Genomic DNA, 14,456 nt, shown 5'->3' on the forward strand with positions numbered 1-14,456 from the left:
GGATTAGGTTAGGTAGGTCAGGTGTTTCTCATGTGTCGGTGCAGACTCGATGGACCGAAGGGCCTCTTCTGCACTGTGTGATGTGATTCTGTGATTCTGTGAAAGGGAAAAATTGACTGGGCTTCTTGTGCCCAGTTACTGGAGACCACTGCTGGCTATGCACCATTTTTGTCAAGGACTATGCTCAGCTTGGTGGTCTCAATGAGCTGGCAGCTTTGAAATATTCAGCTTCTAAGCACACATTTGGATTACACACCAGAGAAACTGAGGGAGGATAACCTGAAAAGGAAGGAGGAGGAGCAAAAAATCAATTGGTAATCTGGAGGAAAAGGAAAAGAAACTTGAAGGCTGATGTTCCTCTGCCCTATTCACAAAGAGTTTCCAGAAATTGTAAAAATGTGTCTGCTAATCATTTATTCCCATTTTGCTTCAATATAGCACTACCTAAACATCTCTATGGCTTTTCTCATACCTGCACTTGACTATATCTGAGGAGGGTATTTCATATTATTTACAGCTTAGAAACAGATCATTTGGCCCACAAGTTCATGCTGCTGTTTATGTTCCACACAAGACCCTCATCCTTCTTCACCCAATTCCATTAACATATCCTTATATTTCATAATGTGTTTGTCTAGCTACCCCTTAAATGTATCTATGCTAGTTGACTCAACTACTCCTTGTGATGGATTGATCCCTTTGTGCCTGTACTCCATTTAGACTCCAGACCCCAGGAAGTCTCATGACATCAGGCCAAACATGGGCAAGGGAACCTTCTGGTGATTACCACGTACCGTCCTTCCTCAGCTGATGAATCAGTGCTCCTCCATATTGAACACCACGTGGAGGAAGCACTGAGAGTGGCAAGGACACAATGTACTCTGGGTGGGGACTTAAATGTCCATCACCAAGAGTGGCTCAGTAGCACCACTACAAACCGAGCTGGCCAATTCCTAAAGGACATAGATGCTAGACTGGGTCTGTGGCAGGTGGGGAAGGAACCAACAAGAGTGAAAAACATACTTGATCTCACCCTCACCAACCTGCTTGCCACAGATGCATCTGTCCATGACAGTAGCAGTGGGAGTGACCAATGCACAGTTCTTGTGGAGGCAAAGTCCCATCTCCACATAGATGATACCTTCCATCATCTTGTGTGGCACTACCACCATGCTAAATGGGAAAGATTTCAAATAGATCTAGCAACTCAAGACTTGACAACCATGAGGCACTGTGGGCCATCAGAACAGAATTGTACTCAACCACAATCTGTAACATCATGGGCCGGCCTATCTCCCACTCTACCAGTACTACTAAGTCAGGGGATCAACCCTGGTTCAAAGAAGAGTGCAGGAAGGCATGACAGGAGCAGCAGCAGGCATACCTAAAAGTGAGGTGTCAACCTGGTGAAGCTACAACACAGTACTACTTGCATGCCAGACAACATAAGCAGCAAATGATGGACAGGGCTAAGTGATTCCACAACCAATAGATCAAGTCTAAACTGCACAGTCCTGCCACATTCAGTCGTGAATGGTGATGGACAATTAAACAATTCACTGGAGGAGGAGACTCCACAAATGTCCTCATCCTTAATGATGGGGAGCCAAGCACATCAGTGCAAAAGATAAGGCTGAAGCATTTGAAAGAACATTCAGCCAGAAGTGCCGAGTGGATGATCCATCTCGGCCTCCTCTGGAAGTCCCCAGCACCACAAATGCCAGTCTTCAGCCAATTTGATTCACTTCGCATGATACGAAGGAACGTTTGAAGGCACTGGACATTGCAAAGTCTATGGGCACTGACAATATTCCGGCAATAATACTGAAGACTTGTGCTCCTGAACTGGCCGTGCTCCTAGCCAAGCTGTTCCAGTACAGATACAACACTGGCATCTATCCCACAATGTGAAAAATTGCCCAGACATGTCCTGTCCACAAAAAGAAGGAGAAATCCAACCCAGCCAATTACTCCCCCATCAGCCTTCTCTCGATCATCAGTAAAGTGATGGAAGGGATCATCAACAGTGCTATAAAGTGGCACTTGCTTAGCAATAATCTGCTCACTGATACTCAGTTTGGGTTCTGCCAGGGTCACTCAGCTCCTGACCTCATTACAGCCTTGGTTCAAATATGGACATAAGAGCTGAACTCCTGAGGTGAGGTGAGAGTGACTGCCCTTGACATCAAGGCAGCATTTGACTAAGCGTGGCAACAGGGAGTCCTAGCAAATTAGAGTCAATGTGAATCAGGGAAAATTCTCTGCTGGTTGGAGTCATACCTAGCACAAAGGAAGATTGCTGAGGTTGTTGGAGGTCAATCATTTCAGTCCCAGGACATCACTGCAGGAGTTCCTCAGGATAGTGTCCTAGGCCCAACCATCTTCAGCTGCTTCATCAATCACCTTCCCTCCATCATAAGGTCAGAAGTGAGGATGTTCGCTGATGATTGCACAATGTTCAGCAACATTCGCAACTCCTCAGGTACTGAAGTGGTCCATGTCCAAATGCAGCGAGACCTGGACAATATCCAGGCTTGGGCTGACAAGTGGTAAGTAACATTCATGCCACACAAGTGCCAGGCAATAACCATGTCCTACAAGAGAGAATCTAACCATCACCCCTTGACATTCAATGACATTACTTACCATTGCCTGCTTCATTGGCACTCCATCCACAAACATTCACTTCCTCCACCACCGACGCACAGTGGCAGCAGTGTGCACCATCTATAAGATGCACTCCTGGAACACACCAAGGCTCCTTAGACAACACCTTCCAAACCCATGACCGCTACCATCTAGAAGGACAAGGACAGCAGACACATTGGAACACCACCAACTGGAAGCTCCCCTCCAAGTCACTTGCCACACTGACTTGGAAATATATCGCTGTTCCTTCACTGTCTTTGGGTCAAAATCCTGGAACTCCCTCCCTAACAGTACTGTGGGTGTATCTACTGCTCATGGACTGCAACCATTCAAGGGTAATAAATGCTGGCCCAGCCAGTGATGCCGTCATCCCAGGAAAAAAAAACTTATTTTGCAAAGCATAAGTGACCTCCTTATTCCTCCCACCATCGTGCACAAGCTCATATTCATTTATTTTGAGATACATTTGCCTTTGCATACCCATTCGACAAGTTATTTAACACCTTCTTGAATTTTGTCATGCTTTTCCTCAGTATGAGTTATCTCCCCAATTTGGTGTCAAATTTTGAAGTTGTACTCCTGAATATCAAATCCACATCACTTACATCAAAGAACCAACTAAGGAAAAGGCTATCCTAAATTTGTTTTTTTGCAATGAGAAGGAGTTAATTAATAATCTTGTTGTGCGGGGTCCTTTAGGGAACAGTGACCATAATATGATAGAATTCTTCCTTAGGTTGGAAAGTGAAATAGTCCAATCTGAAACTAGGGTCCTAAGTCTAAACGAAGGAAACTATGAAGATATGAGGTGTGAGTTGGCCAAGATAGATTGGGAACTTCATTAAAAGGCATGATGGTGGATAGGGAATGGCTGATATTTAAGGAGTGAATGTATGTATTGCATCAGTTACCTTTCTGGTGCAAAGACACAACAGGAAGAATGGCCCAACCATGGCTAACAAAATAAATTAAGGATAGTATTAGATCCAAAGAGGAGTCATATAAAGTTGCTAGAAAAAGTAGCAAGCCTGAGGATTGGGAGCAGTTTAGAGTTCAGCAAGGGAGGACCAACAGATTGATTAAGAGGGGAAAAATAGAGTATGAGAGTAAACTTGCAAGGAACATAAAAGAGGACTGTCAAAGCTTCTATAAGTATGTTAGAAGAAAAGGATTAGTAAAGACAAAAGTAAGTCCCTTACAGTCCGAAACAGGAGAATTTATAATAGAGAACAAGGATATGGCAGAGCAATTAAACAACTACTTTAGTTCCGTCTTCACAGAGAAAGACACAAGTAACTTCCCAGAAATTTGAGGGAACAAAAGGTCTAGTGAGAAGGAGGAATTGAAGAAAATTAGTAATACTAAAAAAAAAGGGCTGGGGAAATTAATGGGACTGAAAGCTGATAAATCCCCAGGGCCTGATGGTCTACATCCCAGGGTACTAAAGGAGGTGGATATGGAGATTCTGGAACAGTTCCAGCAGATTGGAGGGTGGCAAATGTAACCCTATTATTTAAAAAAGGAGGGAAGGAAAAAATGGAATTATAGACCGGTTAGCCTAACATCCGTGATAGGGAAAATGCTAGACTCTATGCTAAAGGATGTGATAACAGGACACTTAGAAAATAACAATGGGATTAGACAAAGTCAACATGGATTTATGAAAGGGAAATCATGTTTGACAAACCTACTAGAGTTCTTTGAGGACATAACTAGCAGGATAAATAAGGGAGAACCAGTGGATGTGATCTACGTGGATTTTTAGAAAGCTTTTGATAAAGTCCCACATAAGAGGTTAGTATGTAAAATTAATGCACATGGGATCGGGGGTAATATATTGGCACAGATTGAGAATTGGTTAGCAGACAGGAAACAGTGGGTAGGAATAAATGGGTCATTTTTGGATTGGCAGGCAGTGACTAGTGGAGTACTACAAGGACCTGTGCTTGGGCCCCAGCTATTCACACTATTCACAATATATATCAATGATTTGGATGAGGGAGCCAAATGTAATTGTTGGATCCTGGTCACTAGTTTAGTTGGTCTAATGGATCCGGGTTGTATGCTTGTTTCGGGATTGCTGATTTGGTACCATAGACAGTTCTTACATTTATATATTATATTTATTTACAAAGGAATTCAGCAGCTACACTTGTATGCTTACAACTCAATCCCTGTCTCTACATTACAGACTCTACCTTTACCTCTGGACTACTCACTACTGACTACTGACTAGTAAGGTAGCCTGCACTACTTTACTATTGGATACTAAGATCATGTGATCTTCCATTGTAACATTCTTCTTAAAGATATATTACACATCAGATTACCACAGTAATATTTCCAAGTTTTCTGATGACACAAAAACTAGGTGAGGATGTGAGCAGTGAGGAGGATGTTAAGAGGCTTCAAAGTGATTTAGACAAGCTAAATGAGAGGGAAAATACACAACAGATGCAGCAAACGTAAATAAGTATGAAGTTATCTACTTTGGTAGGAAAAACAGAATGGCAGAGTATTATTTAAGTAGTGATAGATTGGGCAATGTTGATGTACAAAGGGACCTGGGTGTCCTTCTAGACCAATCACAGAGCAAGCATGCAGGTGCAGCAAGCAGTTAAGAAGCCAAATGGCATGTTGGCCTTCATTGTGAGAGACTTGAGTACAGGAGCAAGAATGTCTTACTGCAGCTGTACAGAGCCTTGGTGAGACCACACCTGGAGTATTATGTGCACCCTTGACCTCCTTACCTAAGAAAGGATATACTTGCCATAGAGGGAGTGCAGTGAAAGTTCATCAGACTGATTCCTGGGATGGCAGGATTGTCGTATGAGGAGAAATCAGGCCAACTAGGCCTGTATTCACTTCAGAAGAATGAGAAGGCATCTCATTGAAACATAAAATTCTGACAGGGCTGGACAGACTGGATGCAGGGATAATATTTCCTCTGGCTTGGCAGGATATAGGGTAGGCCATTTAGGACTGAGATGAGGAGAAACTTTTTCACTCAGAGAGTGGCGAAACTGTGGAATTCCCTACCTAAGAAGGCTGTGGAAGCCAACTTACTGAATATATTTAAGAAGGAAATAGATAGATTTCTAGACTCTAAAGGCATCAAGGGGTAAGGGGAGAGCGCGGGAGTGTGGCGTTGAGATAGAGGATCAGCCATGATCATATCGAATGGTGGAGCAGGGTCGAAGGGCCGAATGACCTACTCTGGCTTCTATTTTCTATGTTTCTATGTAAATAGTGAATGACAATGGCCCCAGCACCAGTTCCTGTGGGACAACAAATTCCACTCTCCACTAGTTTGGGTAACTACCTTTAACCCTTACCCTCTGTATCCTGTTTTGTAACCATCTTGCTATCCATTCTGCTACTTGTGCCCTGGCTCCATATGCTGACACAGGTATTGGACCCCTTACCCGGTGTCCCAAAATCTGAAAGGACCCAAAAACCAGCTGGCAACACTCCCACCCTGGAAACTACTGTACAATCCCCATCAGGCATCGCCGTCTGTTATATATTTTATTAAAAAAGAGTCAATTTACAGGATCCCCAAACACAATTATTTCACCGCCCTCCCCTCTATTTGTTCTTCTACCATTTATTTTTAAATTTAAAAGATTTATTTTATGTGAAGCGTTAGCAGCGGAGGGGTACTTCTGGGATGCTGCATATCCGGGTCGTGGCATGCTGACGCCCTGCTCCTTGGGTCTGGGTTTATTTCATTTTGGGATTACTGATGCGGAAGTCAGCCTGATCCGCCCCTCATTCCTTCCCTGCCCCATCTCAGTTGGGTTTGGCTCAGTGGAGAAATCAGTCCAGCTTTCAGTTTTAATTGGTTCTTATCCTATTTCCCCTCCACCTCTGCCCCCACGTGGACCCAAAATCTGGAAAATCGCCATATCAGGCAGAGCTCTGAAGAAGAGTCACACAGACTCGAAATGTTAACTCTGTTTTTCTCTCCACAGATGCTGTCAGGCCTGCTGAGTTTTTCCAGCATTTTCTGTTCTTGTTTTAGATTTGCAGCATTTTGCTTTTGTATTGAGGGCTATCTGGTCCATATTCCTTCAACTCATTCTATGCCCCTTTTTGAATATTAGACTAGCATTAGCTGTCCAATAGTCCACTCTCGTTATCCCCTTTCCTAATGAATTTTTAGAAATATATAATAGTGCCTCTGATATCTCTTTTTCTGCGTGGATACAATCCATTGGGATCTTCTGCTTTTGATGTCCTTTCATGGGGGTCACCCACCCGAAACTTTAGCTGTGTTTATCTCTTCACAAGTGTTGCCTGACCCACAGAGTTTCCAACATTTTCTGTTCCAACTTCCGATTTCCAGCATGTGCAGTATTTTGCTTATGTCTTATCTTATCCCCTCTGTGTGCTCAGTTAATCAATTATTTCCTTTCCACCTTAAAAGTATTCATTTTGTTTATTTTTTCTTCTTGTCCTTACTTCAGTTCAAACTCCAGCTTAAAAAGATATTGTATTTTTTCACTGTCCCTTATTCCAGTTTTCTCAGGGTAATTAGGCCATACTTTGACAAGCAGATAGTGATTTATTCCCAGGATTCTTCAAACATTTTGTGTTAACTGGTACTCTAAAACAACAAACAGCTGGCAGACTGTGAACTCAGAAGGTGATGTTATTGTGTTTAGTGGTGGCTGGTGCAGAATAGTCAGAGATGGTAGGTAGATCTTTACAACCTGGGACTCCTTCATACGTTCTACCTATGGGCAGGATTTTGAGGTCTTCGGCCAGGCGGGGTGGGCGAGCCTGGGAGGGGCTAGGAAACAGCCTGCCGCCCGCAATTGGCCCCTGACAGTGATTTCATGCTGGTGGGCCAATTAAGGTTCGCCCAGCATGAAACGTGGCTCATCACTGGTCGGGAAGTACTGAGCGGAGGTGGATGCCTGTCGGCCGCTGGGTCCAATGGCGACCCGGTGGCAGGTTTAAAAATGGCCCAGGTAGCCCCTAGAGGACTGCCTTGGAAGTACGTCTCCTCTGCATCTTCAACATTCAAGTTATGGAGTCAAGTGCGGCTGGAGACGCCAGGAGGGAGGGCAGGTCAGGTGGGCACTTTTCCTCCTTTGGCATTGGACATATTGACATAACTGTATCGCTGTCTGTAAACCCTGGCAGCAGGATAGTGATCCCTTCTGCTGCCCCTTCTGCCTTGGACTTCCTGCTGGCCCTGTGCCCCTTGTGCCTGTGCCTCTCCTCCCACAGGTCACTGCCCTGGAAGCTGCATAGAGACACGTGGCCTCCTCTCCCTTCTGCCCCTCTCTTAGTCCTCAGAGGAGGTGTCTCCACAATCCCCATTACCAGGGTGAGGGAAGGCTGTCTGATACATCGAAGGGTCCACACGGCCTGAGTCCACCAGTGTCCTTGGAGACACCAAAGAGACCTGGTGAAGCCTGGAAATGCTATGAATGAATCCCTGAACAGAGATGAAGCTGCCAAGTACCAATAAGTCACCGGCAGCAAACTATCTATCAAACTCCCCACTACTTTCACTGGCAGTGCTGCTCACCCATTTTATCCCACCTTTGGATGAGGTTTTTGAAAATGTCGGCTGGCTGCCTGCCTGTTTTGCCTGTGCGACAGCATCAATTTGCTTGTAAATGGCCTTAAGTGGCCTCTTAATTAATGGCGGGCACGGCTCCGGCACCTGCTCGTGCCCGCTGAACGAAATATTGCGCGAGTGTGCGATGATGTCAGGGCGCTCATTCGATGTCATCGCGCACTATATTCCGCTGGATTGGGTTGGGCATGTGCCCGCCCTCAAGATGTAAAATTCTGCCCGATGAGTACTTGTGGTGCTTCTTAATAGATGCTGTACAATTCAAATTAAATTATTATAATTAAAGAACAAGGTGCTGACAAAACTTTCAACAGCTTGCTTTGTAGATACAGAGGTATGTTTGAGAATGACTAAAGGTAATTTCATCCCCTCTCTGGGAGAAGGAAAGCAGTGGCCTCCACTCTGGCATGTTCTAAGAGAATTATAGAAGTTGACAATTTGTTTTCACAGCTGTATGTTTTGCATAAAATGCTTTTCTGTGGAATCTCGGAAGCCTTGCAAAGTCACATATGCCTGATCAGGTCACCGTATTTGTCATATGATGCAGAATATGTGAGAAATGAATAAAACCAATGCACAGCATTTTTAAAATAGGTTTCAGTTTGTAAACCAGCAACAATCAAAACCAATACATTCACCGTCAGAGCCAGGAGAACAGCTTCAAAAGGGTTTTAAAATCCAACTGTTCTACAAAGCACACCTACTATATACACTCTCAAAGTGGGGGGTGACAACCTGTTAACTGAGGTGATCTGTTTCTGATAGTGTGCTCCAGTTAATTTCAGAAGAAAACAAAGTTCTTTAAGAGTAATCTGTCTCTATTTTATCAGAATTGAAATATTAGGAGACTGAGAGAGAAAAGAATCAACAAATCTCTCCATATTGGCATCTGCGCTCTGACTCTTGCCTTGCCTATGCTCTGTCCCCTGCCATTTCTGTACGCAGCATCTAGACAATTAATAAACCTTTGGCTCTTGGCCAATTTCATGTAAACCCTCCTTTTACACCAATGTTGTCCTATTCCTTTCAATTGCTCATTTCATCAGACCTATTAAGATGAAGGCTGGACAAATTTGGATGTTGCTGTGCTGTTCCAGCTTGGAACAATTTCTCAAACCTCACTGGCACCCACTGTAATGCCGTCAGTTGCTCATATACCTCAACTGTTTTGCAAAAATCACCAACTACCTGGTAAACAAAAGCAAGTTCTTCAGTTAGCCTCCCATGTGTGACTATGATTCTCCCCAAAAATTTCAAAAGCAATGGAACCACAGTTCTTCCGAAGGCTAGCCATGCTTTCATGCAGTGGTCCTGTATATGAACATGTGTACAAGGGCCAGGAGTAGGCCATTCAGCCCCTCAAACCTGCTCCACTTTTTAATAAGATCATGGCTGATCTGATGGTAACTTTAAATCTGCATCCCACCTACCGCCGATAAACTATCATCCCCTTGCTTACCAAGAATCTATCTAGTCATTCTTTGCTGTTCCTTATGTTCTGCCCAATCTTCTGGCCTTCCACTTATCTTTGCATAATTATATGCTTTTTCTTTAAGTTTGATACTATATTTAAAGTTTCTAGTTAACCACTGATGGCGTGTCTGTGCCTTGGACATTTTCTTACTCATTGAAATGTATCTATTCTGTGCATTCTGAAATATCCCTTTAAATATTAGCCACTGCATCTCTGTTGATTTATCCCTTAACCTAATTTGCCAATTCACTTTCGCCAGCTCAGCTTTCATGCCCTCACAATTGCCCTTATTTAAGTTTAAAAACTTAGTCTCAGACCCACTCCTCTCTCCCTCAAACTGAATGTAAAGTTCAAACATATTATGGTTGCTACGACCTAGGGCCGCCTTCACTATGAGATCATTAATTACTCTGATTTCATTACACAATACTAAGTCTAGTATAGCCTGTTCTCTGGTTGGCTCCAGAACATGCTGTTCCAAGAAACTATCTCGCAAACATTCAATGTACTCCTGATCTAGGCTATTTTTGCCCATCTGACTTTTCTAGTCTTTATGTAAATGAAAATCTCCATGATTATCGCCGTGCCTTTCTGACAAGCTCCAATTATTTCTTCCTTTATGTTCAACCATACCATGTGGTTACTGTTTAGGGGGCCTATACACAACTCCCAAAAGTGACTTCTTGCCTTTACCATTTCTCATCTCCATCCAAACCACTTTCACATCCTGGTTTCCTAAACTTAGGCCATCCCTCTCTAATGCACTAATACCATCATTAACTAACAGAGCCATCCCTCCACCTTTTCCTCACTTCCTGTCCTTCCTAAATATCCTATACCTTTCAATATTCAGGTCCCAATCCACATCCTCCTGCAGCCAAGTTTCCTTAATGGCAATCAAATCGTCATTATTTATTTCTATGTGCGCTCTCAGTTCACCCTGCAGATCTAAATGTTTTGCCTATTAGAGGCATCAAGAGAGACCAGGAACACAAGGTAACAAATGATTGGCTATTCTTTCTATTTAATTGAGCAAATGGCCCTCCAGTTGTCAGGTTTGTAGAAATCTGACAACTGAACTATATGACCGATATGTGACTTCTGTCCAATAGAAATATGGTTGATTCTTCCTTGCTCAATTAGAGATGGATGACAAATAGCAGACTAGCCAGTGACACCCATAATCATGCCCACTGCTGCAACTTTAACACAACTGAGTATTTGTGGCTATAAAAAATGAACAGCATCAAGTTGCCACATGTCCGTGGCCATTCGACGTGGTGAGTCGCGAGTAAATTAGACAATATTGCCCAAGTACAAACTGGCAAAAAAACATTCTGCTGAGGGTAGGTAAGGAGAGGAATTCCTGATATGTGTACAGGAGAACTTTCATGATCAATGGGTTGGATTTTCCTTCCAGAATCAGGAACCCGATGTCTGGAGAACCTTCAGGTCTTGCCACTGTACATTTCAGAAGTAGACCCTCAATGTAATTTTTCAGTGCCAGGCCAAATAGTAGCCTGAAAGTGCGCTCACCGCCCAATTAAGGATGGCGGACTACCTCCTGAGGTTGGAGATGCAATCGAAGCCCTCCATCAGTGGCACATTGGCAGCTCCACTGTCCGATGTGGGAGCTGCCTCCTCCTTGAGGTGCCCTCCACACACTTACTAAAAATAAAAAAATACAAAGAGGGCATAGCTGCCAGGTTACTCTCGTGGAGGGGGATCACCTCCACAGGTGACCTGCAGCTACAGCTGTGGCCATCGCGGTGTGGCAGCAGAGGTGATGGGGGATTTTAAAGGTGGCAGGCAAGTTGAAAAGATGGTTAAAAAATATGGATGATGTGGGTTTATAAACAGAGAGCAGAATATAAAAGCAACGAGACCACACAAGAACATTGTAAAGCACTGCTAAAGCTCAGCTGGAGTATTGCAGACAATTCTGGGTGCCACACTTCAGGAAAGATGTAAAGGTCTTAGAAAGACCCAGAGAAGATTTACTAGGATGTTACGAGGGATGAGGGACTTCAGTTATGAGGAGAGGTTGTAAAAATTAGGACTGTTCTCTTTGGAATAGAGAAGGTTAAGAGGTGAACTAATAGAGGTATTTAAGATGATCAAGTAAATAGAGGTAGAGTAAATAAAGAAAAGCAAACCCCACTGGTGAGTGGATTAATAGCGAGAGGTCATAGATTCAAAATCACTGGCCACAGATCATGAAGAGAGAGGTGAAGAAATGGTTGGGATCTGAAAAGGAATCAAGCAAAATTCCCAGTTCACTTCTGAGTATTGAGGGAAGTACAAGGCCTTTATGTGGGGGAGTTGAAAATATTTTTACTGACTTTATTGAAGGGAGTTCGTTGTATGTTGGCTGTGACTGGCTAAGGAACGATAGGTATGTCTGAACTATAACTGTTTTATTGGATGAACGTAATTATATACAAGACTAGGTATAACTCAGTCTGAGCTATAAACATTCTCTCTCTCAACTCTTGGTCATGTGTCTCTTACATCATCATGTGGGCGGTACTGTTTCTCCATTAACCCTTCAACCCTGAACGCCCTAATACTACAGATTTAGGCAGCTTCTTGCAGAAGAAGAACTTACAGAGTAACGGACAAAAAACAGATATTGGGCTCGAAGCTCTGCTCTAAGAACTTGCTCATTCAAAGGACCAGAATGGGCATGATGGTTCAGGTGGCCTCTTTCTGTGCTGTAATTTTATATGATTCTTAAATATATTATCTACACCTCTATGAACTAGATTAGATCCTGCCAACCCAGCAGAGCTTTAGAAACTTCAAAATATATGAACCTAGTAGACAATTGGGTAGAATCCTGACAGCAGTTTCTCTTCTAACAGCAACACTATCTTGAACAAATTAGCAAATTTCAAATCTGTGCAGTCAATCACAGACCATACCACAGTGGGATGTCAGAAGTTGATAGGGGGCCCATCAGAGGTTAAATTGCTCATTTTTCACGCATTACACACCCACCTTGAGTACTGGGCAAGGACAAGCACAAGGTGTCCTTACTCACACATGGAACAGATGTTAGGCCATTTCAATTTCAAGTAAGGGAATTATCGCCACTTCTTCCAATCCCTTCTGCAGTATTGTTTTCCTCTGAGGCCAGAAAAAATAACCTTAATCATTGCCAGCAGAAATAAAAACGTACATGCTGACTACAATTACCATGCCAATCAGCACCATTCCCAAGCAGAAGATCCCTGGCCTATTGCCTCTCGATCTGACTGCTGAGCCCCCTGACTACTGATCACGATCAATTTGGCCCCCTAATCAAAATGCTCCCCTAACCGTCCCCCTGTTCACAGTCTCCACTTGATCTGCCCCCAAGCCCATGATCTGGCTCAGCTTCATACCCTGTCTTCGTTGTAATGAAGTCAGAGACCCAATATCTGGGCTCCTCAGATCCGTGTGTGAGTTACTGATGATGGACCGGAGAACACCTGGAAAATGGGCACTCTTGAATTCATGCCATTATCTCCGGGGCAGGTGACATAACTCCAGAAATGGTGCAGAGACCACAGTTCTAAAGAAAGCAAAGAAAACTACCAAGCTGAAAACTGATCTGTGCCAAACCTAGCTGCTTGGGCAGCCCTATGAAACTGTGGCAATATTTACTGAGACACCAAAAGATTATGCCACCCTATCTGTGATTTCATGCCAGTCATGCGCTAAACAAACATGAATTAAAGGCTAAAGTATATATGTTAATAATTGAAGTTGCACTGTTTGATGTGTGTTATATGAGCAGAAGGCCATATAAGACTAAGTCATAAGCTGCATCTTCCAGTTTATTATTATTGCTCAGAAACATCTTGATTATATCAATTAGAATTTACTTAAACTGCCTCATCTGTCCTTTTGTGATTTACCTGCAGTTCATAATTTTCAGAACACTAGCAGAAAGGACTGAAATGAATTAATAATGTGCTCCATATGTTCTCCTTCAGTAGCATTTTTTCCTTTGCGTGTGTGTATGTGTGTGTGTTTATATGTGCAAATTTAATGACGGGGCAGTCCAGAGCTGCTTCAGCATATTCGAATTAAAATTTCGACTCAACAATAAAGCAGATAAACACAGCCATGAGTGAAGAGTGTCCAGTTAGCCTGGCAAGGGAAAGTATTGGCAATAATCTGCGATCCTTTAGATGTAACTGGAAATGAGAAGGATTTTTGTTACAGGGACAGTTGCAGTGAGTAAGCCCTTAACATGTTTATTTCCAAGCAGTTCCTACTGCAGATTGACATTGCTGTATTTGGTTTCCTTTTGGTAACTCAACGATTGAAGGATTAAGCCTTCGAATTGTCTAGTTAGATTAGTGCACTATGTTCAAAAATAAGGTGGGAGCAGAATTTTTATTTCTTCAGACAGTATTCTAAACAAAGACGGGCTGCTTTTTTCCTATATTCTCTTTGACAATCAGTATCATGACTGATCCATTTCAAAAACACACTGATGTGCTATTAATACTGGCCTTGCCAGGGATGCCCACATCCCCAGAATGAATGGTCATTTCTTGGGACATATGGCAGTCTAATGATTAGTATTTCTATTTAAACTGAATTAATAATCTAGTGATCCAAAGGTCACAAGGAGAAAAAAGGAAAAAAGCACCCCATTCTTCAGCTGTTGCCACTTCTAAAAGGGGAATAATTTTGTTTTTATTTACCCTTTTGTGGGATGTGGGCATTGCTCAACCTTAATTGCCT

The sequence above is a fragment of the Carcharodon carcharias genome, chromosome 15, assembly GCF_017639515.1.
Source record: "Carcharodon carcharias isolate sCarCar2 chromosome 15, sCarCar2.pri, whole genome shotgun sequence".
Lineage (NCBI taxonomy): Eukaryota > Metazoa > Chordata > Chondrichthyes > Lamniformes > Lamnidae > Carcharodon > Carcharodon carcharias.